This window comes from Salvelinus namaycush, unplaced genomic scaffold (assembly GCF_016432855.1).
Source record: "Salvelinus namaycush isolate Seneca unplaced genomic scaffold, SaNama_1.0 Scaffold71, whole genome shotgun sequence".
NCBI classification, from domain to species: domain Eukaryota; kingdom Metazoa; phylum Chordata; class Actinopteri; order Salmoniformes; family Salmonidae; genus Salvelinus; species Salvelinus namaycush.
The window spans coordinates 30,895-57,978 of NW_024061431.1; the positions used below are offsets into that span (position 1 = coordinate 30,895).

The window sequence follows — 27,084 nt, forward strand, 5'->3', positions numbered from 1 at the left end:
TGCAAGACATGCCACCAGAGGTCTCTTCACTGTCCCCAAGTCCAGAACAGACTATTGGAGGCGCACAGTATTACATAAAGCCATGACTACATGGAACTCTATCCCACATCAGGTAACTGATGCAGGCAGTAGAATTAGATAGAAATAACATATAAAAATACACCTTATGTGTATTTGGGACCGTGAAGAGACACACACACAGGTACAAACAAGCATACACACATACACATGATAACATACACACTATACACACACGTACATATGGACTTTGTGCTGTGGTAGAGTGGTGACCTGAGAGCACACATTTGGTGTGTTGTAAAATGTATTTTAATGTTTTAAATTGTATTCAATGCCTTCATTTAAACAGGACCCCAGGAAGATTAGCTACTGCTTTGGCAAGAGCTAATGGGGATCCATAATGAATATTAATACACACACAGTATGTCACATAACTGGGGGGCTTCAGAGGTGTAAAGCAGAGTATTCCTCAGGTCATCACCTGGCTGTATCTATGAATAACAGCTGATTAGTCAGTATTCCTCAGGTCATCACCTGGCTGTATCTATGAATAACAGCTGGTTAGTCAGTTTTCCTCAGGTCATCACCTGGCTGTATCTATGAATAACAGCTGATTGGTCAGTATTCCTCAGGTCATCACCTGGCTGTATCTATGAATAACAGCTGATTAGTCAGTATTCCTCAGGTCATCACCTGGCTGTATCTATGAATAACAGCTGATTAGTCAGTATTCCTCAGGTCATCACCTGGCTGTATCTATGAATAACAGCTGATTAGTCAGTATTCCTCAGGTCATCACCTGGCTGTATCTATGAATAACATCTGATTGGTCAGTATTCCTCAGGTCATCACCTGGCTGTATCTATGAATAACAGCTGATTGGTCAGTATTCCTCAGGTCATCACCTGGCTGTATCTATGAATAACAGCTGATTAGTCAGTATTCCTCAGGTCATCACCTGGCTGTATCTATGAACAACATCTGATTAGTCAGTATTCCTCAGGTCATCACCTGGCTGTATCTATGAATAACAGCTGATTGGTCAGTATTCCTCAGGTCATCACCTGGCTGTATCTATGAATAACAGCTGATTAGTCAGTATTCCTCAGGTCATCACCTGGCTGTATCTATGAATACCAGCTGATTAGTCAGTATTCCTCAGGTCATCACCTGGCTGTATCTATGAATACCAGCTGATTAGTCAGTATTCCTCAGGTCATCACCTGGCTGTATCTATGAATAACATCTGATTAGTCAGTATTCCTCAGGTCATCACCTGGCTGTATCCATGAATAACAGCTGGTTAGTCAGTATTCCTCAGGTCATCACCTGGCTGGGTCTTGGGTCTTCACTCGGGAACAAAACATACCTAGGCCTAAGTCAATATCCCCTAAATAAGAATGTTTTAATAAGTCATCTTAAAGTTACTTGATTGAGCTACATAATCAATTTTAGACATTTTGGGATGATTTGGACATGGGAATTTAACACATGCTGATTGGTGGATATTGACTGTATTGGTAGCCTAACTGTGTTACCCTATGTGTAACCCTAATCCTGTAACACTGTGTGTAACCCTAATCCTGTAACACTGTGTAACCCTAATCCTACAACACTGTGTGGAACCCTAATCCTATAACACTGTGTAACCCTAATCCTATAACACTGTGTAACCCTAATCCTATAACACTGTGTAACCCTAATCCTGTAACACTGTGTAACCCTAATCCTACAACACTGTGTGTAACCCTAATCCTGTAACACCATGTGTAACCCTAATCCTATAACACTGTGTAACCCTAATCCTGTAACACTGTGTAACCCTAATCCTGTAACACTGTGTAACCCTAATCCTACAACACTGTGTAACCCTAATCCTATAACACTGTGTGTAACCCTAATCCTGTAACACTGTGTGTAACCCTAATCCTACAACACTGTGTAACCGTAATCCTATAACACTGTGTAACCCTAATCCTATAACACTGTGTAACCCTAAACCTACAACACTGTGTAACCCTAATCCTATAACACTGTGTAACCCTAAATCTATAATACTGTGTAACCCTAAATCTATAACACTGTGTAATCCTAAACCTATAACACTATGTAACCCTAAAACACTGTGTAACCCTAATCCTGTAACACTGTGTAACCCTAATCCTGTAACACTGTGTAACCCTAATCCTACAACACTGTGTGGAACCCTAATCCTATAACACTGTGTAACCCTAATCCTGTAACACTGTGTAACCCTAATCCTACAACACTGTGTGTAACCCTAATCCTGTAACACTGTGTGTAACCCTAATCCTATAACACTGTGTAACCCTAATCCTACAACACTGTGTGTAACCCTAAACCTATAACACTGTGTGTAACCCTAATCCTATAACACTGTGTGTAACCCTAATCCTACAACACTGTGTGTAACCCTAATCCTGTAACACTGTGTGTAACCCTAATCCTGTAACACTCTGTGGAACCCTAATCCTATAACACTGTGGAACCCTAATCCTGTAACACTGTGTGTAACCTTAATCATATAACACTGTGGAACCCTAATCCTGTAACACTGTGTGTAACCCTAATCCTGTAACACTCTGTGGAACCCTAATCCTATAACACTGTGGAACCCTAATCCTGTAACACTGTGTGTAACCCTAATCCTATAACACTGTGTAACCCTAATCCTATAACACTGTGTGTAACCTTAATCCTGTAACACTGTGTGGAACCCTAATCCTATAACACTGTGTGTAAACCTAATCCTGTAACACTGTGTGTAACCCTAATCCTATAACACTGTGTAACCCTAATCCTGTAACACTGTGTAACCCTAATCCTGTAACACTGTGTGTAACCTTAATCCTGTAACACTGTGTGTAACCCTAATCCTATAACACTGTGTGTAACCTTAATCCTGTAACACTGTGTGTAACCCTAATCCTATAACACTGTGTAAACCTAATCCTATAACACTGTGTAACCCTAATCCTATAACACTGTGTAACCCTAAACCTACAACACTGTGTAACCCTAATGGGGAGGCAGGTAGCCTAGTTGTTAGAGCGTTGAACCTGTAACCGAAAGGTTGCTAGATAGAATCCCCGAGCTGACAAGGTAAAAATCTGTTGTTCTGCCCCTGAACAAGGCAGTTAACCCACTGTTCCTAGGCCGTCATTGAAAATAATAATTTGTGTAACATTAACTCTAATCATATAACACTGTGTTATATGAACCTGCTTACTTTACACGCGTGGCATTAGAAAGATCACGTTTTGACCACGTGCTTTAAGACCCAATCGGCGCTCCATAGCATTAAGCATTATCTGACCCTGAACTGATCATGTGGTTCTGTTTTTCTACCAGCGTTAAAGCATGGCCCTCATTCAACTATCTGCAGTAGTAAGAGATCTGCATCATCTTCGTCAGTTCAGTAGCAGACCTTGAGTCCTCACAGTTCTCATGTTGTGATGTCACATTATTTTATTTTCTGGAGGGAAAACTATTTTCCTAAAACTATTTAACTGAAACACATTCTCTCGTCTGTTCACACCGTGAACTGATACCATCCCTTGTTCCACCATCCCTTGTTCCATATCCAAAATATTTAACAGAAAAATTCTGTTTGTAAATGTGCTAACAGGAAGAACATCAAGGTTATACTCATCCAACAGAACATGAGGTCCGGATTGTTCTGGTGGGGAAGACTGGAGTTGGAAAGAGTTTATTAGGAAACACCATTCTGGGGAGGAAAGCTTTTGAATCAAATGCAGTTTTACATCATGTGTTACATCAGGCTGTGAAAAGGCCAAAGGAGAGCTGGATGGGCAAAGTTTAGCTGTTATATACTGAACAAATATATAAATGCTACATGCACAATTTCAACAATTTTATTGAGTTACAGTTCATATAAGGAAATCAGTCAATTGAAATAAATAACTTAGGCCCTAATCTATGGATTTCACATGATTTGGCAGGGGCACATCCATGGGTGGGCCTGGGAGGGCATAGGACCTCCCACTTGGGAGCCAGGCCCACCCACTGGGAAGCTCGGCCCAGCCAATCAGAATGAGTTTTTCCCCACAAAAGGGCTTTATTACAGACAGAAATACTCCTCAGTTTCATCAGCTGTCCGGGTGGCTGGTCTCTGACTATCCCTGTAGGTGAAGAAGCCGGATGTGGAGGTCCTGTGCTGGCGTGGTTACATGTAGTCTGCGGTTGTGATGCAGGTTGGGCGCACTGCCAAATTCTCTAAAACAACATTAGAGAAGGCTTATGGTAGAGAAATTAACATTAAATTATCTGGAGTCAGCATGCCAATTGCTTGCTCCCAGGGACGGCAGGTAGCCTAGTGGTTAGAGCGTTGGGCCAGTAACCAAAAGCTTGCTGGATTGAATCCCGGAGCTGACAAGGTACAAATCTGTAATTTTGCCCCTGAGCAAGGCCCACTGTTCCCCGGCCCGAAGACGTGGATGTCGATTATGGCAGCCCCCCCACACCTCTCTGATTCAGAGGGGTTGGGTTAAATGCAGAAGACACATTTCAGTTGAATGCATTCAGTTGTACTGTCTCAACTTGAGACACATGTGGCATTGTGTTGTGTGCCAAAACTGCACATTTTATTGTCCCAGCACAAAGTGCACCTGTGTAATGATCATGCTGTTTAATCAGCTTCTTGATATGCTCATTTTATTTGAACTCATGAAACATAGGACCAACACTTTACATGTTGCGTTTATACATTCTGGATAATTATCATTCAGCTCTTCAGCATTTTACTCAGAAATAAGAGATCAGAATCCCTCTCAGGTCACTGAGCTACTTGAGAAGATAAACAACGTAGTCATGATGAATGAAGGTAGATACTACACCAATGAGATGTTCCAGGAGGCAGAGAGAGAGATTGAAGAAGAGAGGAAGAGAGGATCCTGAGAGATTGAAGAAGAGCAAGAGAGGATTCTGAGAGAGAATGAAGAGGGGGAAGAAGGGATCCTGAGAGAGAATGAAGAGGAGGAAGAAGGGATCCTGAGAGAGAATGAAGAGGAGGAAGAAGGGATCCTGAGAGAGAATGAAGAGGAGGAAGAAGGGATCCTGAGAGAGAATGAAGAGGAGGAAGAAGGGATCCTGAGAGAGAATGAAGAGGAGGAAGAAGGGATCCTGAGAGAGAATGAAGAGGAGGAAGAAGGGATCCTGAGAGAGAGAGAGGGATGGAAGCATTTGAAAGAGAGCGTCCAAGGGATAGATTTGGTGTTGAAAGTACAGTTGTAATGGCAGTAGAGGGAATTACAGTGGAGGCAGTAGAGGGTGGAGGCAGTAGAGGGAATGACAGTGGAGGCAGTAGAGGGAACTACAGTGGAGGCAGTAGAGGGAACTACAGTGGAGGCAGTAGAGGGAACTACAGTGGAGGCAGTAGAGAGAATTACAGTGGAGGAAGTAGAGGGAATTACACTGGATGCAGTAGAGGGAATTACAGTGGAGGCAGTAGAGGGAATTACAGTGGAGGCAGTAGAGGGAATTACAGTGGAGGCAGTAGAGGGAATTACAGTGGAGGCAGTAGAGGGAATTACAGTGGAGGCTGTAGAGGGAATTACAGTGGAGGCAGTAGAGGGAACTACAGTGGAGGCAGTAGAGGGAACTACAGTGGAGGCAGTAGAGGGAATTACAGTGGAGGCAGTAGAGGGAATGACAGTGGAGGCTGTAGAGGGAATTACACTGGAGGCAGTAGAGGGAATTACAGTGGAGGCTGTAGAGGGAATTACAGTGGAAGCAGTAGAGGGAATTACAGTGGAGGCAGTAGAGGGAATTACAGTGGAGGCAGTAGAGAGAATTACAGTGGAGGCAGTAGAGGGAATTACAATGGAGGCAGTAGAGGGAACTACAGTGGAGGCAGTAGAGGGCATTACAGTGGAGGCAGTAGAGGGAAAAACAGTGGAGGCAGTAGAGGGAATTACAGTGGAGGCTGTAGAGGGAATTACAGTGGAAGCAGTAGAGGGAATTACAGTGGAGGCAGTAGAGGGAATTACAGTGGAGACAGTAGAGAGAATTACAGTGGAGGCAGTAGAGGGAATTACAATGGAGGCAGTAGAGGGAACTACAGTGGAAGCAGTAGAGGGAATTACAGTGGAGGCAGTAGAGGGAACTACAGTGGAGGCAGTAGAGGGAACTACAGTGGAGGCAGTAGAGGGAACTACAGTGGAGGCAGTAGAGGGAATTACAGTGGAGGCAGTAGTAAATAGATGCAGGACTCAATGAGACTCCATAGTTAACAGTGCCTTAATTCTACAAGTTGTTTGGCTTCATTACTAGATATCTATAGACTATAAACACTGAGTGTACAAAACATTAATGACACCTGCTCTTTCCATGACATAGACTAACCAGGTGAATCCAGGTGAAAGCTATGATCCCTTAATGATATCACTTGTTAAATCCACTTCAATCAGTGTAGATGAAGGGGAGGAGACAGGTTTAGGCTTGAGACAATTGAGACATGGATTAAGTATGTGTGCCATTCAGAGGGTGAATGGGCAAGACAAAATATTTAAGTGCCTTTGAACAGGGTATGGTTGCAGATGCGAGGTGCACCGGTTTGTGTCAAGTTATTTATGCTAAACAGTTTCCCGTGTGTATCAAGAATGATCCACTATCCAAAGGACATCCAGCCAACTTGACACAACTGTGGGAAGCATTGGAGTCAACATGGGCCAGCTTCCCTGTGGAATGCTTTCAGCACCATGCCCAGATGAATTGAGGCTGGGGGGGCAACTCAATATTAGGAAGGTGTCCTTAATGTTTTGTACACTGTATATCAGTCAATGTTCTGACTTTGATTTGTGTCTCTGCTTTGCCTGTTCCTGTTTAATGCTAGTTAAATAAAGGTTAAATATTATTTTTTAAATGTAACGCTTTAGAACAAGCCATTACACCAGTGAGATGTTTCAAGAGGCTGAGAGAGGGAAGTAGTAAAACAAGGTGAATGCTGTGTACAATGAGAGTCTGTAACATTACCATCTGTCATTGTTTTGACTGGTTGGTTGGTTGATTTACAGTTTGTCTAAGGACTATCTAATGGACACATTCTAATGGTTTACACACTTTAGAGGAAGTATAAACCAACCTCAACAATATAAAATTAATGTATGTTGAATGACGGTTCTTAAATAACTAAATTCCATATTTTATTCAGTTTCTTTGTGTCTATTCCTGTAAACCACTCCCCCCACCCACCAGTGGAAACATCACAGCACCCCCACCCCAAACTACTTCTCGTGGCTATGGTCTCTGTACCTCTGAAAGCGTCCCTTCACTCCTTTCATTTCTGCTGTCTCTGCTATGTCTCAGGACCCATCAGCACTACAAAGTCCTATGTCGCCACCTAGAGAAACAAAGGAGTAATTACAACGACCACAGGAACGACAAAAATCTGATACGAATAGTGTATAATGCTTTCTGATTACGTTTGTTTGTATTTTCACTGCATTTAATAACTACGAGCTGAAGACACATTCCCACATTATCAAATAATTTTTATGGACAATAAATATTTTCTTTTAGCGTTTGCGACGTATGCAAATACAAATATGTATCAGATGTGTTCTGTTATTTCCAGATGTTTTTAATACATTTGACCCTATCAATATTTTGACACCACAAACATTTCAAATATTAGAACTACATATTCTGCCTTTATAAAAAAACAGGTCTACGTTTTCTAAGCGGGAGTTGTTTGTCGAAGTTCTTTCCTGTTAGAAACTGAAAGTAAATTCGACAACTTTTCTTCTTTCTGTGGCTCCACCAAGGTTGTTCGACTTGCAAGACAGCAGGATAAATGGTAGGTTCATGTTTTTATTATGAAAGTCAGGTGTAAGATTATTTGGTAGTAAATTAATATTTAACTCAACGAAATTTGCTTTTAATAAAGACCCGATTTTTCATCTTCTTTCTATTAAATGGCAAGTAAAAAATCTAGGACCCCACTAGCATAATGGCGGAGTGCGCACAAGGAAGACCACGACAAGTGTTCTCTTTTACACAGCTACCTGACGCTGAGATTTAAGCTATTTAGCAGATATATTCATTTATTTATCCTAAAATAAGACATACTTATGTAGAAAGAAACAATATACAATCGTTTAATATGTGAAATCTGGAAAATCGAGTATGCTTTAATAATGCCAGGTTGTTATACCCATTTCGGCTATAATTCGCTGCACACTTTTGAGGAAGGACGCACTGTACCCAAATGAACGGTGAGTCTAGTATGTTGGTATGTGTTGCTTACAGCATACATTTGCTGTAAACAGTACATTTCTAAATATTATATAGTACGATTAGTAGTACCCATTATGTCGTTTTAGTAAGTAGTAGGCAATATGGATTTCGGACGAGGCCTACGACTTCCTGTCGAAGCCGCTCCCCGTCAAACCTGACAAAATAGATGCGTAAATAGCGTTGGGGACATAGAGATAGATAGAGGACTCAATTTTGTATCTGTCCTATTTTTAGCTAACCCTTTTTCAAACAGTAACCTAATTATTATAACCTGCTATGTTAATTCTCCTAACCTGCTACGAAAAGTCAAATCTGATGGCAATTTGACAAAAGCTGGATCGTTTCTAGCAACGCCATTCAAATCAAGTATCAAATAAAATGTTATTGGTCACATACACATATTTAGCAGATGTTATTGCGGGGTGTAGCGAAATGCTTGTGTTCCTAGCTCCAACAGTGCAGTAATATCTAACAATATACAACAATACACACAAATTCCATGGGTGAACAGGGAGTTCAGGAGGGGTCTGAGCGTGCCCCCTGTGTTGATCAGTGTGGTGGAGGTATTGTTGCCTACCTTCACCACCTGTGATGCGGCCAGTCAGGAAATCCAGTACCCAGGTGCACAGGGTAGGATTCAGACCCAGGGCCCCAAGCATTATGATGAGCTTGGAGGGTACTATGGTGTTGAAGGCTGAGCTGTAGTCAATTAACAGCATTCTTACATGCAGTGCATTCGGAAAGTATTCAGATCCCTTGACTTTTTCCACATTTTGTTACGTTACAGTCTTATTCTACAATTGATTAAATACATTCTACAAACAATACCCCACAATGACAAAGTGAAAACTGTTTATTTGAAAGTTTTGCACATTTATTAAAACTACAAAACAGAAATATCACATTTACATAAGTATTCAGACCCTTTGCTATGAGATTCGAAATTGAGCTCAGTTGCATCCTGTTTCCATTGATCATCCTTGAGGTGTTTCTACAACTTGATTGGAGTCGACCTGTGGCAAATTCAATTGATTGGACCTGATTCGGAAAGGCACACGCCTGTCTATATACAGTGTATTCGGAAATTATTCAGACCCCTTCACTTTTTCCTAATTTTGTTACGTTCCAGCCTTATTCTAAAATTGATTAAATAGTTGTTTTCCCCTCATCAATCTACACACAATACCCCACATTGACGAAGCAAAAACAGGTTTTTCGATTTTTTGTTGTTGAATTTATTACAAATAAAAACTGAAATATTACATTTTCATAAGTATTCAGACCCTTTACTCAGTACTTTGTTGAAGCACCTTTGGCAGTAATTACAGCACTTAGTCTTCTTCTTGGGTATGATGCTACAAGCTTGGCACACCTGTATTTGGGGAGTTTCTCCCACTCTTCTCTTCAGATCCTCTCAAGCTTTGTCAGGTCGGATGGGGAGCGGATGGTCTAGAGTTGTTGAAGGCAATCTCCATATTGACGTAGTCAGTTGGCTGATCCCTCCTGATGATCCGATTGGACATGACTCCAACAGGGTCAACAGGAGGGATCAGCCAATGAAGTTGTTCCCACCCAGTTGACTACATTAAAATGGTGGAAGCCCTCAATGGTGCTGCCCATGCTAATGCATCCTTTTGGCTTCTAGAGGCCTCTATCAAATCAAATCGTATTAGTCACATGCGCCGAATAGAACAGGTGTAGACCTTACAGTGAAATGCTTACTTACAAGCCCCTAACCAACAATGCAGTTTAAAAAATATAAGAATAAGAAATAAAAGTAACAAGTTAGTAAAGAGCAGCATTAAAATAACAATAACAAGACTATATAAAGGGGGTACCGGTACAGAGTCAATGTGCGGGGGCACCGGTTAGTTGAGGTAATTGAGGTAATATGTACATGTAGGTAGAGTTATTCAAGTGACTATGCATAGATAACAGAGAGTAGCAGCGGTGTAAAAGAGGAGGGGCAATGAAAATAGTCTGGGTAGCCATTTGATTAGATGTTCCGGAGTCTTATGGCTTGGGGGTAGAAGCTGTTCAGAAGCTTCTTGAACCGGGACTGTTTGCTTATGGCGGAATACAGCTCATTGAGTGCGGTCTTAGTGCCAGCATTGGTCTGTGGTAGTATGTAGACAGCTACGAAAAATACAAGATGGAAACTCTCTAGGTAGATAGAGTGGTCTACATCTTTAATGAGATATTCTACCTCAGGTGAGCAAAACCTAGAGACGTCCTTACATATCGTGCAACAGCTGTTTACAAATATGCATAGTCCGCCACCCCTTGTCTTACCAGACGCAGCTGTTCTATCCTGTATGTAGTCAGCTGTATGTTGATAATGTCGTCGTTTTGCCACGACTCCGTGAAGCATAAGATATTACAGTTTTTAATGTCCCATTGATAGTTAAATCTTCCTCTTAGGTAATCAATTTTATTTTCCAATGATTGCACGTTAGCTAGTAGAACGGAAGGCAGAATGGGTTTATTCGATTGTCTATGAATTCTCAGAAGGCAGCCCGGCCTCCGCCCTCTTTTTCTCCGTCTTCTCTTCACGCAAATTAATGGGATTTGGGCCTGTTCCCGGGAAAGCATTATGTCGTTCACGTCGGGCTCGTCAGACTCAAAGGGGAAAAAAAGCTTCTGCCAGTTCGTGGTGAGTAATCGCTGTTCTGATGTCCAGAAGTTATTTTCGGTCATAAGAGACGATAGCAGCAAAATTATGTACAAATTACAAACAACGCAAAACATTTTAAAAAACATATTTGGTTAGGAGCACATAAAACGTCAGCCATCTTCTCCGGCGCCATCTTAGCACTGCTGTAGTTGTGTCAGGTTTGGGCGTGGTGTCTAGAAGGGATACAGTTTATGTCAGAATTGACCAGGAGTAACTCTTTGTAGAAGGTTAGGAGAAATTACACAACAGGTTAGGATAATTAACGTAGTAGGTTAGGACTGGTATTCCCAAACTGGGGTACGTTCATACAAATATTTACACAACAAGATTCAACAACTGAGACATCAATTGAACAAGTTCCACAGACATGTGACTAACAGAAATGGAATAATGTGTCCCTGAACAAAGGGGGGGTCAAAATCAAAGTAACAGTCAGTATCTGGTGTGGCCACCAGCTGCATTAAGTACTGCAGTGCATCTCCTCCTCATGGAATGCATCAGATTTGCCAGTTCTTGCTGTGAGATGTTACCCCACTCTTTGACCAAGGCACCTGCAAGTTCCCGGACATTTATGGGGGGAATGGCCCTAGCCCTCACCCTCCGATCCAACAGGTCCCAGACGTGCTCAATGGGATTGAGATCCGGGCTCTTCGCTCGCCATGCAGAACACTGACTTTCCTGTCTTGCAGGGAATCACGCACAGAACGAGCAGTATGGCTGGTGGTATTGTCAGGCTGGAGGGTCATGTCAGGATGAGCCTGCAGGAAGGGTACCACATGAGGGAGGAAGATGTCTTCCCTGTAACGTACAGCATTGAGATGCTGCCCCAGACCACGACGGACCCTCCACCTCCAAATCGATCCCGTTCCAGAGTACAGGCCTCGGTGTAAGGCTCATTCCTTCGACGATCAACGCGAATCCGACCATCACCCCGGGTGAGACAAAACCGCGACTCGTCAGTGAAGAGCACTTTTTGCCAGTCCTGTCTGGTCCAGCGATGGTGGGTTTGTGCCCATAGGGAAAGTTGTTGACGGTGATGTCTGGTGAGGACCTGCCTAAGGCACATTCACGCAGATGAGCAGGGACCCTGGGCATCTTTCTTTTTGAGTTTTTCAGAGTCAGTAGAAAGGCCTCTTTAGTGTCCTATGTTTTCATAACTGTGACCTTAATTGCCTACCGTCTGTAAGCTGCTATCCTACTTTAAATAAAACCATGGGAAGGAACAAATGGTCATGTGATGACAAAACCATGCAGCTGCCAGGTAGGAAGCCAGGGCTGCGTTCAGTACGTTTTTGCGTTCTGGAATGTTCAGTTGCACAGAACCGGTGCTGTACTGAATGTCCAGTTGAAAAACGGGGAGAGTTTGGGTTGTGGGCTTATGTCATTGGTCATGTGGGTTAGGGAACGCTGACAGCATGGCCACTGCCCTTTAAATACGTCAGTCGTTGCTTCAAGCCACACCTCTCCACACCAACCAAATGGGAGCAAACATACCTCAAAGTCTGTTCAAGAACTGTTCAAGGGAAAGGATACCTAGTCAGTTGTACAACTGAATGCATTCAACTGAAATGTGTCCTTGTAAGGATCCGCCGACGGCAAGTGGGAAATCTGCCTTCACCATAAGTATTACTTGCCAACGTATGATCATTGGACAATAAATTAGACGATGTACGATAACCAATATCCTACCAACGGGACATCAAAAACTGTAATATCTTATGTTTTACCGAATCGTGGCTGAATGACGAAATGGATATTCAGCTAGCGGGATATACGCTGCACCGGCTAGATGGAACAGCACACTCCGGTAAGACAAGGGGGGGGGGGGGGGGGGTCTGTATATATTTGTAAACAACAGCTTGTGCACGAAATCTAAGGAAGTCTCTATAGAGTATCTTATGATAACCTGCAGACCACGCTATTTGCCAAGAGAGTTTTCATCTATATTTTTCGTGGCTGTTTATTTACCACCACAAACAGATGCTGGCACTAAGACTGCACTCAGTCAGCTATATAAGGAAATAAGCAAACAGGAAACTGCTCACCCAGAGGTGTTTTCAAATGGTACATTTATATTTTCCAAAGGGGCTATACATTTGGGTGAGGTTTTTTTCTCCCCTGAGTAGCCTCGTTTCACTGCGATCATATCACATCCAATCACATTTGTCGCGAAGAGGGCACGACAAACCCTATTCCCCCTCAGGAAACTAAAAAGATTTGGCATGAGTCCTGAGATCCTCAAAAGGTTCTACAGCTGCAACATCGACAGCATCCTGACCGGTTGCATCACTGCCTGGTACGGCAATTGCTCGGCGACCGCAAGGCACTTCAGAGGGTAGTGCGTACGGCCCAGTACATCACTGGGGCAAAGCTGCCTGCAATCCAGGACCTCTACACCAGGCGGTGTCAGAGGAAGGCCATAAAAATTGTCAAAGACCCCAGCCACCCCAGTCATAGACTGTTCTCTACTACCGCATGGCAAGCGGTACCGGAGTGCCAAGTCTAGGACAAAAAGGCTTCTCAACAGTTTCTACCCCCAAGCCATAAGACTCCTGAACAGGTAACCAGATGGTTACCCGGACTATTTGCATCGTGTGCCCCCCCCCCCAACCCCTCTTTTACGCTGCTGCTACTCTCTGTTTATCATATATGCATAGTCACTTTAACTATACATTCAGGTACATACTACCTCAAATGGCCCGACCAACCAGTGCTCCCGCACATTGGCTAACCGGGCTATCTGCATTGTGTCCCACCACCCACCAACCCCTCTTTTTACGCTTCTGCTATTCTCTGTTCATCGTATATGCATAGTCACTTTAACCATATCTACATGTACATACTACCTCAATAAGCCTGACTAACCGGTATCTGTATATAGCCTTGCTACTCTTATTTTCAAATGTCTTTTTACTGTTGTTTTATTTCTTTACTTACCTACACACACACACACACATCTTTTTTTCGCACTATTGGTTAGAGCCTGTAAGTAAGCATTTCACTGTAAGGTCTACACCTGTTGTATTCAGCGCACGTGACAAATAAACTTTGATTTGATTTGATTTGATTAACCGGTACTCTCTCACGGGAAACCTTCACTCTTGCGCAGACATTTTGAAACGAAACATGACAATTTGAAAAATAAGCCATGGGAGTTTTTTGATCTAAGATAAAGATGACTTTCGAGTAGTAAGACATGTATAAAAGCAACAGATAACATTAATTAGAAGTGTCTAGAAGCGTCTTATATGGTGAGCTACTGAGTGGCTAGGACAGGCAAGCGCCATACTATTGTGGTGGTCTTAATTCTTCCTGCTGCTGCGGATATGGCTGGGACAATGCTGGGGGAAAAGGCCAAAAAAACTATACAGACAATGCCTTCATCAAACAACACTGTTTCACGACGCATCAGTGACATGGCAGGAGATGTTTTGAAACAATTACTGCTTCGCATACAAGCCAGTGAATTCTATGCGTTACAGCTGGATGAGTCAACAGACGTGGCGGGCCTGGCACAGCTCCTGGTATGTCTGTTACATTGATGAGGGTCAATTAAGGAAGACATCCTCTTCTGCAAACCACTGGAAACCAGGACAACATGAGAGGATATTTTTAAAGTACTGGACAGCTTTGTGACATCAAATGGACTTTGGTGGTCAAGATGTGTTGGTATCTGTACTGATGGCGCAAAAGCCATGACAGGGAGACATAGTGGAGTGGTAATGCACATGCAAGCGGTTGCTCCCAAAGCCACTTGGGTACACTGCAGCATCCACCGAGAGGCTCTTGCTGCCAAGGGAATGCCTGACAGCTTGAAAGACGTTTTGGACACTACAGTGAAAATTGTTAAATTTGTTAAAGCAACGCCCCTGAACTCTCGTGTATTTTCTGCACTATGCAATGATATGGGCAGCGACCATGTAATGCTTTTACAACATACAGAAGTGCGCTGGTTATCAAGCGGCAAGTATTAACACTTTTTCATAAAAGTGAGAGACGAGCTTAAAGTTCACTTGTCTGACCGCTTGCATGATGACGAGTTTCTCACAAGACTGGCCTATCTGGGTGATGTTTTTTCTCGCCTGAATGATCTGAATCTATGATTACAGGGACTCTCCGCAACTATATTCAATGTGCGGGACAAAATTGAGGCTATGATTAAGAAGTTGGAGCTCTTTTCTGTCTGTATTAACAAGGACAACACACAGGTCTTTCCATCATTGTATGATTTTTTTGTGTGCAAATTAACTCAAGCCTACAGACAATGTCAAATGTGATATAGCAAAGCACCTGAGTGATCTGGGTGCGCAATTACACAGGTACTTTCCTGAAACGGACAACACTAACAACTGGATTATCCCTTTCATGCCCTGCCTTCAGTTCACTTAGCGATATCTGAGCAAGAGAGCCTCATCGAAATTGGTTAAGGTTAGGAAAAGTGTTAGGGTTAACTAAAATGCAAAAAGAGAGAAAATAAAAAGTCAATTTGACATAAACTGTATGACCAGGTTGTGGTGGATCGTGTCCAGCCTGTCATGACCCGGTGCGAGAAACAGTCACTAATAATTGGCAGAACCCAGAAGATGAGGCAGACACAGCAGTACTAGAGATGGTGGTTTAATAAAAAATAGATATCTTCCAAAATACAAAGAAAAATCCACAAAGTGGTAAAAACAGCAAGGGGAAAAACAAACCTCAAAAGACCAATCCAAAAATACACGAGAACAAAACCAGAGAACCTCTGGAAAATCCAACAAGAGAAAAATGTTCACAAAGGCTGGGGCTGGGTGCTAACATACAAACACTGAGCAAGGAACTAAGGAACACACAGGGTTTAAATACTAACAAGGGAATGACACACAGGTGCAAACAATAAAAGAGCAAGGAAAAAACAAAAGGTACAAAAAAGGTGCAATGGGGACATCTAGTGAACAAAACCAAACAGTCCTGGCCAAAACCTGACAGAATCCCCCCCCTAGGAACGGCTCCTGACGTTCCTACCAGCCTTCTCAGGGTGGAGGACCCTGAACTGACGAATGAGGTCAGGGTCCAGTATGTCCTTGGCAGGAACCCAGGAGCGCTCCTCGGGACCGTAGCCTTCCCAGTCCACCAGATACTGCCAGGACCGCTGCACCCGGCGGGAATCCAGTATCCGGTGGACGGTATAAGCCGACTGGCCTCCGATGACACGGGGCGGAGGGGGAGGTCTGCCTGCCGGGATAAGGGGAGAAAAAACAACAGGTTTTAATAAAGAAATGTGAAATGTGGGATTGATTTTAAGGGATCTGGGTAAGTGCAGGCGAAAAGTAACGGGATTGACTCTCCTGGCAATCTTAAAGGGACCGATGAATCTCTGGGACAGCTTGCGAGACTCCACCCTTAGCGGTAAGTCTTTTGTTGAGAGCCATACTCTCTGGCCGGGGTACAGGGTAGGACCGGGACGGCGACGTCTGTTGGCTTGTCGCTGGTACTGCTGTGAGGAACGCAGAAGATTAAGACGGGCCTTCTTCCACGTAAGCCGACAGCGTCTGATGAACCTCAAGGCTGAAGGCACTCTGACTTCTGCCTCCTGGTCCGGGAACAATAGCGGAGCATAGCCAAACTGACACTCATGCGGAGACATACCAGTGGAGGAGGAGCACAAGGTGTTGTGCGCGTACTCGGCCCAAACAATGAAGGATGACCATGTGGACGGGTTGTTGGAAACCATACATCTGAGGGTGGTTTCCAGCTCCTGATTCATCCTCTCAGTTTGGCCGTTGGACTCCGGAAGGTACCCTGAAGATAAACTGGCCGTGGCCCCTATGAGTTGGCAGAAGGCCTTCCAAAACCTTGAGGCGAACTGGGGACCTCTGTCGGAAACCATATCTTGCGGGATACCAAAGACTCGGAACACATGGTTAATCACCAACTCAGCTGTTTCCTTGGCAGAAGGTAATTTGGTCAAGGGAACAAACCTGGCCGCCTTAGAAAACCTGTCGATGATGACTAGGATAGTAGTATTACCATGGGACGGAGGAAGGCCAGTAATAAAGTCCAACGAGATATGGGACCAGGGTCGGTGGGGAATAGATAAAGGGTGAAGGAGTCCTTGAGGCCGGAGGTGAGAAGATTTGCCAGAACTTACGCTGAATGAACTCCAAGGTGCGACCTACGCCCGGATGACAGGTGAGGCGAGAGGAGTGCCCCCACAGAAGGACTTGGGATCTTGCTGCCTTGGGAACAAACAACCGATTGGCAGGACCTCCTTTAGGACCCGGTTCGATGGCTTGAGCTTGTCTCACGGTATCCTCAACTTGCCACGAGATTGGAGCCACGATCTTAGCGGCAGGAAGAACAGTCATGTCAGTATCTTCTCGAATGGCAGGAGAGTAGACTCGTGACAAGGCATCCGGTTTGAGATTCTTCGACCCGGGTCTATAGGTGAGAATAAACTGGAATCGGCTGAAGAAAAGAGACCATCGAGCTTGTCTGGAGTTCAACCGCTTCGCCTGCTGGATATACTCCAGATTTTTGTGGTCCGTAAGCACTTGAAACGGTTGAGAAGCCCCCTCGAGCCAGTGTCTCCATTCCTTCAATGCCATCTTAACCGCTAGGAGCTCACGATCCCCCACATCGTAATTCCTCTCGGCCGGGGTAAGCCGGTGAGAGAAGAAGGCGCAAGGATGAAGCCTCTTGTCTTCACCCCTCTGAGACAGGACAGCTCCAACACCAACCTCTGATGCGTCTACCTCCACCACAAAAGGTTCATCCGCCGTCGGTAGTGTCAGGATGGGAGCAGAGAGGATGCGCTGCTTGAGTCCTTGGAAGGCCGTCTCAGCTTCTCTTCCCCACAGAAACCTTGTGTTGCCACCCTTGGTTAACGCTGAGAGAGGGGCTGCCACCGAGCTGAAGTTCTTGATGAACTTGCGGTAGAAGTTAGTGAAGCCCAGGAAACGCTGAACTTCCTTAACGGACTTGGGGGTGGCCCAATCTGCTACCGCCCCTACCTTCTTGGGATCCATCTGGACTCGACCGGGTTCCACTACAAATCCCAGGAATTGTACTCGAGAGGAATGGAATTCACACTTTTCAGGCTTAACGTACAAATGGCTGTCTAGAAGGCGTTTGAGCACTTGTCTGACATGCTTAGTGTGTTCTTGAAGGGAGCTCGAAAAGATGAGGATGTCATCCAAGTAAACAAACACGAAAATGTTAAGCATATCCCTAAGCACATCGTTTATGAGCGCTTGGAACACAGCCGGGGCGTTGGTCAGGCCGAAGGGCATCACCAAGTATTCGTAGTGACCAGTAGGCGTGTTGAAAGCGGTCTTCCACTCGTCACCGGGTTTGATCCGCACAAGATGGTATGCGTTCCGCAGGTCAAGCTTAGTGAAGACCACTGCTTCCTGGAGCAGCTCAAAGGCTGTGGCCATAAGGGGTAGCGGGTAGCGGTTACGGACGGTTATGGCATTAAGTCCCCGGTAGTCGATGCAAGGACGTAATCCCCCGTCTTTTTTGGCCACAAAGAAAAACCCTGCTCCCGCCGGCGAGGTGGATGGACGCATGAGGCCTGCTGCCAGAGAGTCCTTGATGTAGGTATCCATAGCAGCTCGTTCGGGAGGAGATAGGGAAAAGATCCGACCCCTGGGGGGGCAGGTGCCCGGAAACAGGTCGATGGAGCAATCGTAAGGTCTATGGGGTGGTAGTTTGGTGGCCCTCTGTTTGCTAAATACCGGTTTGAGGTCATGGTAACACTCGGGAACTCGGGACAGGTCGATGGATTCTAGAGACTCGGGAGGGGAACTCGGGGAACTTGGGAAGATACAAGTGGCTTGGCACGTAGGACCCCACTGCTTGATAGTGCCCACAGACCAGTCGATGTGAGGGTTATGGCTGTGAAGCCAGGGGTATCCAAGGACGAGAGGGAACTCGGAACACGAGGTCAGATGAAAGTTCATCACTTCCTGGTGTTGGGAAACTGAAAGTCGCAAGGGGGTAGTGACACGAGTGACAAGTCCAGATCCCAAAGGGCTTCCATCCAACGTAGTAACCCTTATGGGGTCACTTAGAGGTTCAGAGGGAACGCCATTTTCCTTCGCCCAGACACCATCCATGAAGTTACCTGCGGCTCCAGAGTCTACCAAGGCTTGAAGGGGAAGCTCGTGGTTGTCCCAGGAAAGGGTAACTGGAATGAGCAGGCGGGAGTTGGATGGATGGGAGGAGGTTATGTTTCCCGTTACAGTCCTCCCAGGCCTGCACGGGAGAGTGCGTTTTCCCTGGAGCCCGGGACACGTGGAGAGGAAATGGCCCGGTTTGCCGCAATATAGACAGCATCGCTCCCTCATCCGGCGGTCTCTCTCAGCCTGGGAGATGCGTCCAACCTGCATGGGTTCCGGTGGAGTCAGCGAGGATAAAGGTGGAGACTCGGAGCTGGGACCGATAGGAGCTAGGGTGAGAGATCTACGGTTGAGCTCTCTCTCTCTCAGACGCTGGTCTATGCGTGAAGCAAACTTGATCAGGGACTCGAGGTTGTCTGGTGGTTCCCGAGTGGCCAGTTCATCTTGGATGGTGTCGGAAAGACCCTTCAAAAAGCACACTGTGAGCGCCTCGTCGTTCCAGCCACTCGCTGCTGCCACCGTGTGGAACTGGATGGCATAGTCCGTCACGCTGCGCCGACCTTGGCGGAGAGTCAGGAGCTGTTTGGCTGAGTCAGGACCGCTGGTAGGACCTTGAAACACTCGCTTGAATTCTTCAGCAAAGGTAGAGTAGCTGGCACAGCAGGGACTTTGGGCATCCCACACAGCAGTAGCCCAGGCTAGGGCTTTTTCCGACAGCAGGGTGATGATATATGCTATCTTGGACCGGTCGGTGGGAAACGACGAGGGTTGCAGCTCGAAGGAGAGAGAACATTGGGTGAAAAACCCCTTACAAACACTCGGATCACCTGAGAACCGTTGGGGAGGCGGCAGACGAGGTTCAGCCAGGGGGTTAACTGCCACGGGCACTTGAATCTGATGAACTGGAGCAGAAGCGGTTGCAGGAGAAAGTTGATCAGAAATCTGCTTTATGGAAGTCATCATCTCCGACAGAAGTTGAGAATGTCCAGCCAGTAAGGCCTCTTGCTGAACCAGAGCAGCTTCGTGACGTTGGACAGTGCCCTCGTGGTGGGACAGCATGGGAAAAAAGTCCTGGGTACTGGCTGCCTCTGGGTTCATATTATGGGCTCAGTGTTTCTGTCATGACCCGGTGCGAGAAACAGTCACTAATAATTGGCAGAACCCAGAAGATGAGGCAGACACAGCAGTACTAGAGATGGTGGTTTAATAAAAAATAGATATCTTCCAAAATACAAAGAAAAATCCACAAAGTGGTAAAAACAGCAAGGGAAAAAACAAACCTCAAAAGACCAATCCAAAAATACACGAGAACAAAACCAGAGAACCTCTGGAAAATCCAACAAGAGAAAAATGTTCACAAAGGCTGGGGCTGGGTGCTAACATACAAACACTGAGCAAGGAACTAAGGAACACACAGGGTTTAAATACTAACAAGGGAATGACACACAGGTGCAAACAATAAAAGAGCAAGGAAAAAACAAAAGGTACAAAAAAGGTGCAATGGGGACATCTAGTGACCAAAACCAAACAGTCCTGGCCAAAACCTGACACAGCCTAGGCTAATACACTCTTCTAAAAGATGACGACACAAAAAAGACAACAAAATAACCAAATTATATATTGGACTATAATTATGCATAGAAAGTGAGCTAAACAATTACCAGATAACGTAGTCTATATTTCTAGGTTAAATATATACAGTTGAAGTCGGAGGTTGACATACACCTTAGCCAAATACATTTAAACTCAGTTTTTCCCAATTCCTGACATTTAATCCTTGTAAGAATTCCCTGTCTTAGGTCAGTTAGGATCACCACTTTATTTTAAGAATGTGAAATGTTAGAATAATAGTAGAGAATTATTTATTTCCGCTTTTATTTTTTTCATCACATCCCCAGTGGGTCAGAAGTTTACATATACACAATTAGTATTTGGTAGCATTGCCTTTAAATTGATTAACTTGGGTAAAAAGTTTCGGGTAGCCTTCCACAAGCTTCCCACAATAAGTTGGGTGAATTTTGGCCCATTCCTCCTGACAGAGCTGGTGTAACGGAGTCAGGTTTGTAGGCCTCCTTGCTCACACACACTTTTTCAGTTCTGCCCACACATTTTCTATAGGATTGAGGTCAGGGCTTTGTGATGGCCACTCCAATACCTTGACTTTGTTGTCCTTAAGCCATTTTGCCACAACTTTGGAAGTATGCTTGAGGTCATTGTCCATTTGGAAGACCCATTTGCGACCAAGCTTTAACTTCCTGACTGATGTCTTAAGATGTTGCTTCAATATTTCCACATAATTTTCCAGCCTCATGATGCCATCTATTTTGTGAAGTGCACCAGTCCCTCCTGCAGCAAAGCACCCCCACAACATGATGCTGCCAACCCCGTGCTTCATGGTTGGCATGGTGTTCTTTTGCTTGCAAGCCTCCCCCTTTTTCCTCCAAACATAACGATGGTCATTATGGCAAAACAGTTCTATTTTTGTTTCATCAGACCAGAGGACATTTCTCCAAAAAGTACGATCTTTGTCCCCATGTGCAGTTGCAAACCGTAGTCTGGCTTTTTTATGGCGGTTTTGGAGCATTGGCCTCTTCCTTGCTGAGCGGCCTTTCAGGTTAGGTCGATATAGAACTCGTTTTACTGTGGATATAGATACTTTTGTACCTGTTTCCTCCAGCATCTTCACAAGGTCCTTTGCTGTTGTTCTGGGATGGATTTGCACTTTTCGCACCAAAGTACGTTCATCTCTAGGAGACAGAATGCGTCTTCTTCCTGAGCGGTGTGACGGCTGCGTGGTCCCATGGTGTTTATACTTGAGCACTATTGTTTGTACAGATGAACGTGGTACCTTCAGGCGTTTGGAAATTGCTCCCAAGGATGAACCAGACTTGTGGAGGTCTACAATTTTTTTTCTGAGGTCTTGGCTGATTTCTTTTGATTTTCCCATGATGTCAAGGAAAGAGGCACTGAGTTTGAAGGTAGGCCTTGAAATACATCCACAGGTACACCTCCAATTGCGTCAAATGATGTCGGTAAGCTATCAGAAGCTTCTAAAGCCATTACATAATTTTCTGGAATTTTCCAAGCTGTTAAAGGCACAGTCAACTTTGTGTATGTAGATTTCTGACCCACTGGAATTGTGATACAGTGAAATAATCTGTCTGTAAACAATTGTTGGAAAAATTGCTGTCCTAACCGATTTGCCAAAACTATAGGTTGTTAAAACTTCTTTGGGGTAGGGGGCAGTATTTTCACTTCCGGATGAAAAGCGTGCCCAGAGTAAACTGCCTGCTACTCAGGCCCAGATGCTTGGCTATGCATATAATTAGTAGATTTGGATAGAAAACACTCTGAAGTTTCTAAAACAGTTTGAATGATGTCTGTGAGTATAACAGCACTCTTATGGCAGGCGAAAACCTGAGAAAAATCCAACCAGAAAGTGGGAAATCTGAGGTTTGTAGTTTTTCAAGTAATTTCCTATCGAATATACAGTGTCTATGGGGTCAGAATGCACTTCCTACGGCTTCCACTAGAAGTCAACAGTCTTTAGAACGTTGTTTCAGGCTTCTACTGTGAAGGGGGAGCGAATAAGAGCTGTTTGAACCAGGTGTCTGGTTGAAATCCTTTAGTTTCGTCACTCCGTTCCCTTTCATTTCTAAAGACAAAGGAATTGTCCTGAAGGATCTGGAGAAGGTCTGTATGGAGGAATGGGCCAAAATCCCTGCTGCAGTGTGTGCAAACCTGGTCAAGAACTACAGGAAACATATGATCTCTGTAATTGCAAACAAAGGTTTCTGTACCAAATATTAAGTTCTGCTTTGCTGATGTATCAAATACTTATGTCATGCAATAAAATGCAAATTTTTTACTTAAAAATCATACAATGTGATTTTCTGGATTTTTGTTTTAGATTCCGTCTCTCACAGTTGAAGTGTACCTATGATAAAAATTACAGACCTCTACATGCTTTGTAAGTAGGAAAACCTGCAAAATCGTCAGTGTATCAAATACTTGTTCTCCCCACTGTACATAATTTGACATGTTTCTACGAACTGTAATACTACTTTTTTGACTTTGTCTGGACCTAGTGCCTGCACATTTGGATTACTGGACTAAACGCCCGAACAAAAAGGAGGTATTTGGACATAAATGATGGACTTTATCGAACAAAACTAACATTTATTGTGGTACTGGGATTCCTGGGAGTGCATTCCGATGAAGAACATCAAAGGTAAGTGAATATTTATAATGCTCTTTCTGACTTTTGTTGACTCCACAACATGACAGGTATCTGTATGGCTTGATTTGGTGTCTGAGCGCTGTACTCAGATTATCGCAGGGTATGCTTTCGCTGTAAAGCTTTTTTGAAATCTGACACAGCGGTTGCTGAAGTATATCTTTAATTTCATGTATAACACTTGTATTTTCATCAACATTTATAATGAGTATTTCTGTAATTTGATGTGGCTCTCTGCACTTTCACCGGATGTTTGTTTGAGACAATGTATTTCTGAACATAACGCGCCAATGTAAACTGAGGTTTTTGGATATAAATATGAACTTTATCGAACAAAACATACATGTATTGTGTAACATGAAGTCCTATGGGTGCCATCTGATGAAGATCATCAAAGGTTAGTGATTAATTTTATTACTATTTCTGCTTTTTGTGACTCCTCTCTTTGGCTGGAAAATGGCTGTATGTTTTTGTAACTAGGTGCTGACCTAACATAATCGCATGGTATGCTTTCACCGTAAAGCCTTTTTGAAATCGGACATGTGGTTGGATTAAGGAGAAGTGTATCTTTAAAATGGTGTATAATACTTGTATGTTTGAGGAATTTCAATTATGAGATGTTGTTCTGTTGTTTAAATTTGGCGCCCTGCACTTTCACTGGATGTTGGTCAGGTGGGACGTTAGCGTCCCACGTACCCTAGAGAGGTTTAACAAGAAATTTGTGGAGTGGTTGAAAAACGAGTTTTAATGTCTCCAACCTAAGTGTATATAAACTTCCGATTTCAACTGTATATATTTTTTTACATAATGATATTATTCATAAACACTTTTTCTGCCTTTTGCATTTTTCACAATTGCATTCTGTAGCAAATGCTTTACAGAATGCCATTATAACGTCAATTTAAATCCCCAGCACAGCAGGCCAACAGTAGGCCTACTCTGCTTTTGTATTTAAACGTTTTAATATAATGCTGTTTACTCTTCTTATTTACAGATTGATATGGGACCAGACCAGTCCTCTTCAGGATTGTGAGACCTCCTCTCTGAGAGTTATAATGAGTTATCATCAGGGGGCTGAGGGTGGAGCCATCCCTAAAGAAAGACATAAGGATGGGTCACCAAACAAGGATCTTGATGAGACCATGGACCCTGATATGAAGAGGTGTGTGTGTGTGTGTGTGTGTGTGTGTGTGTGTGTGTGTGTGTGTGTGTGTGTGTGTGTGTGTGTGTGTGTGTGTGTGTGTGTGTGTGTGTGTGTGTGTGTGTGTGCGCACAAGTGCTCGTTGAAGACTTAGATCTGTATCCTTTTTTATAAGTAATGTATTTTTAGAAGGATACAGAGTTACTGCACGGTACATTTAACAGAAAATATAAAATATTTGGTTAGCGGGTTAACAACAACATATTCAAATAATGATTTACATATTTTCATTAAAAACTTTATTTTGATTAATTTATTCATACTATTTCTTTCTTCCACAAGATATAGTCCCGACACAAATCTAGGGTTGCTACCCAAGCCGGCTGTTTTTTTATTTGTATTTTTTTACCCTTTATTTAACTAGGCAAGTCAGTTAAGAACAAATTCTTATTTTCAATGACGGCCTAGGAACAGTGGGTTAACTGTCTTGTTCAGGGGCAGAACGACAGATTTTTACCTTGTCAGCTCAGGGATTCATTCTTGCAACCTTCCGGTTACTAGTCCAACGCTCTAACCACTAGGCTACCTGCCTTGTGTAGTCGTTGTTCGTTCTATTGGTTCGGTTGCCAGAGACGTGACCCAGTCGTTCGTTCAAAATGTTTCATTGCCATACTGGCTGGTAACGCTCTTATCCCATGCTTTCCAGCTAGCCAACTACGGCTAACGTACAGTCACGTCAAACAGTGCAGCGAGAATAACAACAGTAGCTGCATTTTAATTTGTTTAAACTGTTTTCTAGTGACATTTATTTGGATACACCCATAACAATGAGCTAATGAGAAGCGATTTCGCCTGGCATAGAAAATGTGCTCTCTTGTCAGGACACTGTTGTTCAGAGGAGCTAGCCAACAACACAGCTAACACAATCACTTCAAATTGAAGCTGGAAAGACTAAACTAGCTGCATTTTGTTTCGTTTTACCTTTTTTCAATTGACATTTCTTTGTATATATCCATAAAAATGATGCCAGTTGATTCATGATTTCAACTGGCTATCCATAAAAATTATGCCAGCTGATTCATGATTTCAACACTGCCTGTCTGTCTCATCCTGACCCCTACATGTTCATTACTATGGGATAGCAGGATATCGAATTTCAATATTGAAACAATGTTGCGAATGTCGGAGACAGACAGCAAGGTTTATACAAATATCTGCTGTTGAAAACGAAATGTTAGTCTAAAAGAAATGTGAGTTAATGTCTAGATGCTTTTTATAGTGGAGATCAAGTTTATAACTTCCCTGCCTGTGCTGATGAGACAGTGGATTGTGCAGTCAGATGGAACAGAGTAAATAGGCATTTTAACATAATAGATTTAGCCGGTGGTAACTTATAGAATAGACACCGACTGGAATGCGATTTAAACCAATTGGCATTTAGGAATACACCCACCCGTTGTATAATTTAGTAATAACCAACTATAAATCTATATCTTCAGTTATCACATGGTTTACTTTTTCATCTTAATGTTGCAGTGCAGAGTAAACATCAGAGAAAATAATCTGTTCAACAATATATTTGATAAATGGATAAAGGATCAAAATCATTTTACGTCTGTAGAAATGAGTTTAACTAACGTTTTATTAAGTTGCATGACTCTCTTCTTCTACTCGCAGCGCCCAATCAGAGATGGCAGAGTCTGTTTCATCTGGTTATTTATCAATGAAGAGTGACCAATCCATGGATCACCCTTTTCATTTCAAAGGGTAATATTTTCCATACTCCTTTGAGCCTATGTCGTAATAGAAAAAAAACGTAATTATTTGTGACTGAAGGTGAGACAAAAATGCACAGAAGATATGATGACTAGGTTACCATGTGTTATATTATCATGATAACAGATGGTTATAGGTAGGTTACCATGTGTTATATTATCATGATAGCATAGAGTTATAGGAAGGTTACCATGTGTTATATTATCATGATAGCATAGAGTTATAGGAAGGTTACCATGTGTTATATTATCATGATAACAGATAGTTATAGGTAGGTTACCATGTGTTATATTATCATGATAACAGACAGTTATAGGTAGGTTACCATGTGTTATAGTATCATGATAACAGATAGTTATAGGTAGGTTACAATGTGTTATATTATCATGATAACAGATTGTTATAGGTACAGTAGGTTACCATGTGTTATATTATCATGATAACAGCCAGTTATAGGTAGGTTACCATGTGTTATATTATCATGATAACAGATAGTTATAGGTAGGTTACCATGTGTTATATTATCATGATAACAGATTGTTATAGGTACAGTAGGTTACCATGTGTTATATTATCATGATAACAGCCAGTTATAGGTAGGTTACCATGTGTTATATTATCATGATAACAGCCAGTTATAGGTAGGTTACCATGTGTTATATTATCAGGCCATTTTGTGTTAAACTGAATGGATCAGGTTCTTTTTATCAATGTATTTGATAAATGTTATTATCTAATTCCCACCAGGACAGGAGAGGTGGTCTGTGATATCTGCTCTGAGGTCCAAGCGGTGAAGTTCTGTCTGACCTGCAGTGTGTCCTACTGTGGGACCCACATCAGACAGCACTATACAGTACCTAAA

General features: G+C 43.3%; 1 long non-coding RNA gene across 1 annotated transcript; it reads left to right on the forward strand.

Moving 5' to 3' along the window:
• The first annotated feature begins 7,735 nt into the window (after positions 1 to 7,735).
• Positions 7,736 to 27,072, forward strand: LOC120042557. The gene is made up of 3 exons (XR_005476143.1): positions 7,736 to 7,855; positions 24,300 to 24,467; positions 26,970 to 27,072. It is a non-coding gene; the product is annotated as an uncharacterized LOC120042557 (long non-coding RNA).
• Positions 27,073 to 27,084: the final 12 nt, after the last annotated feature.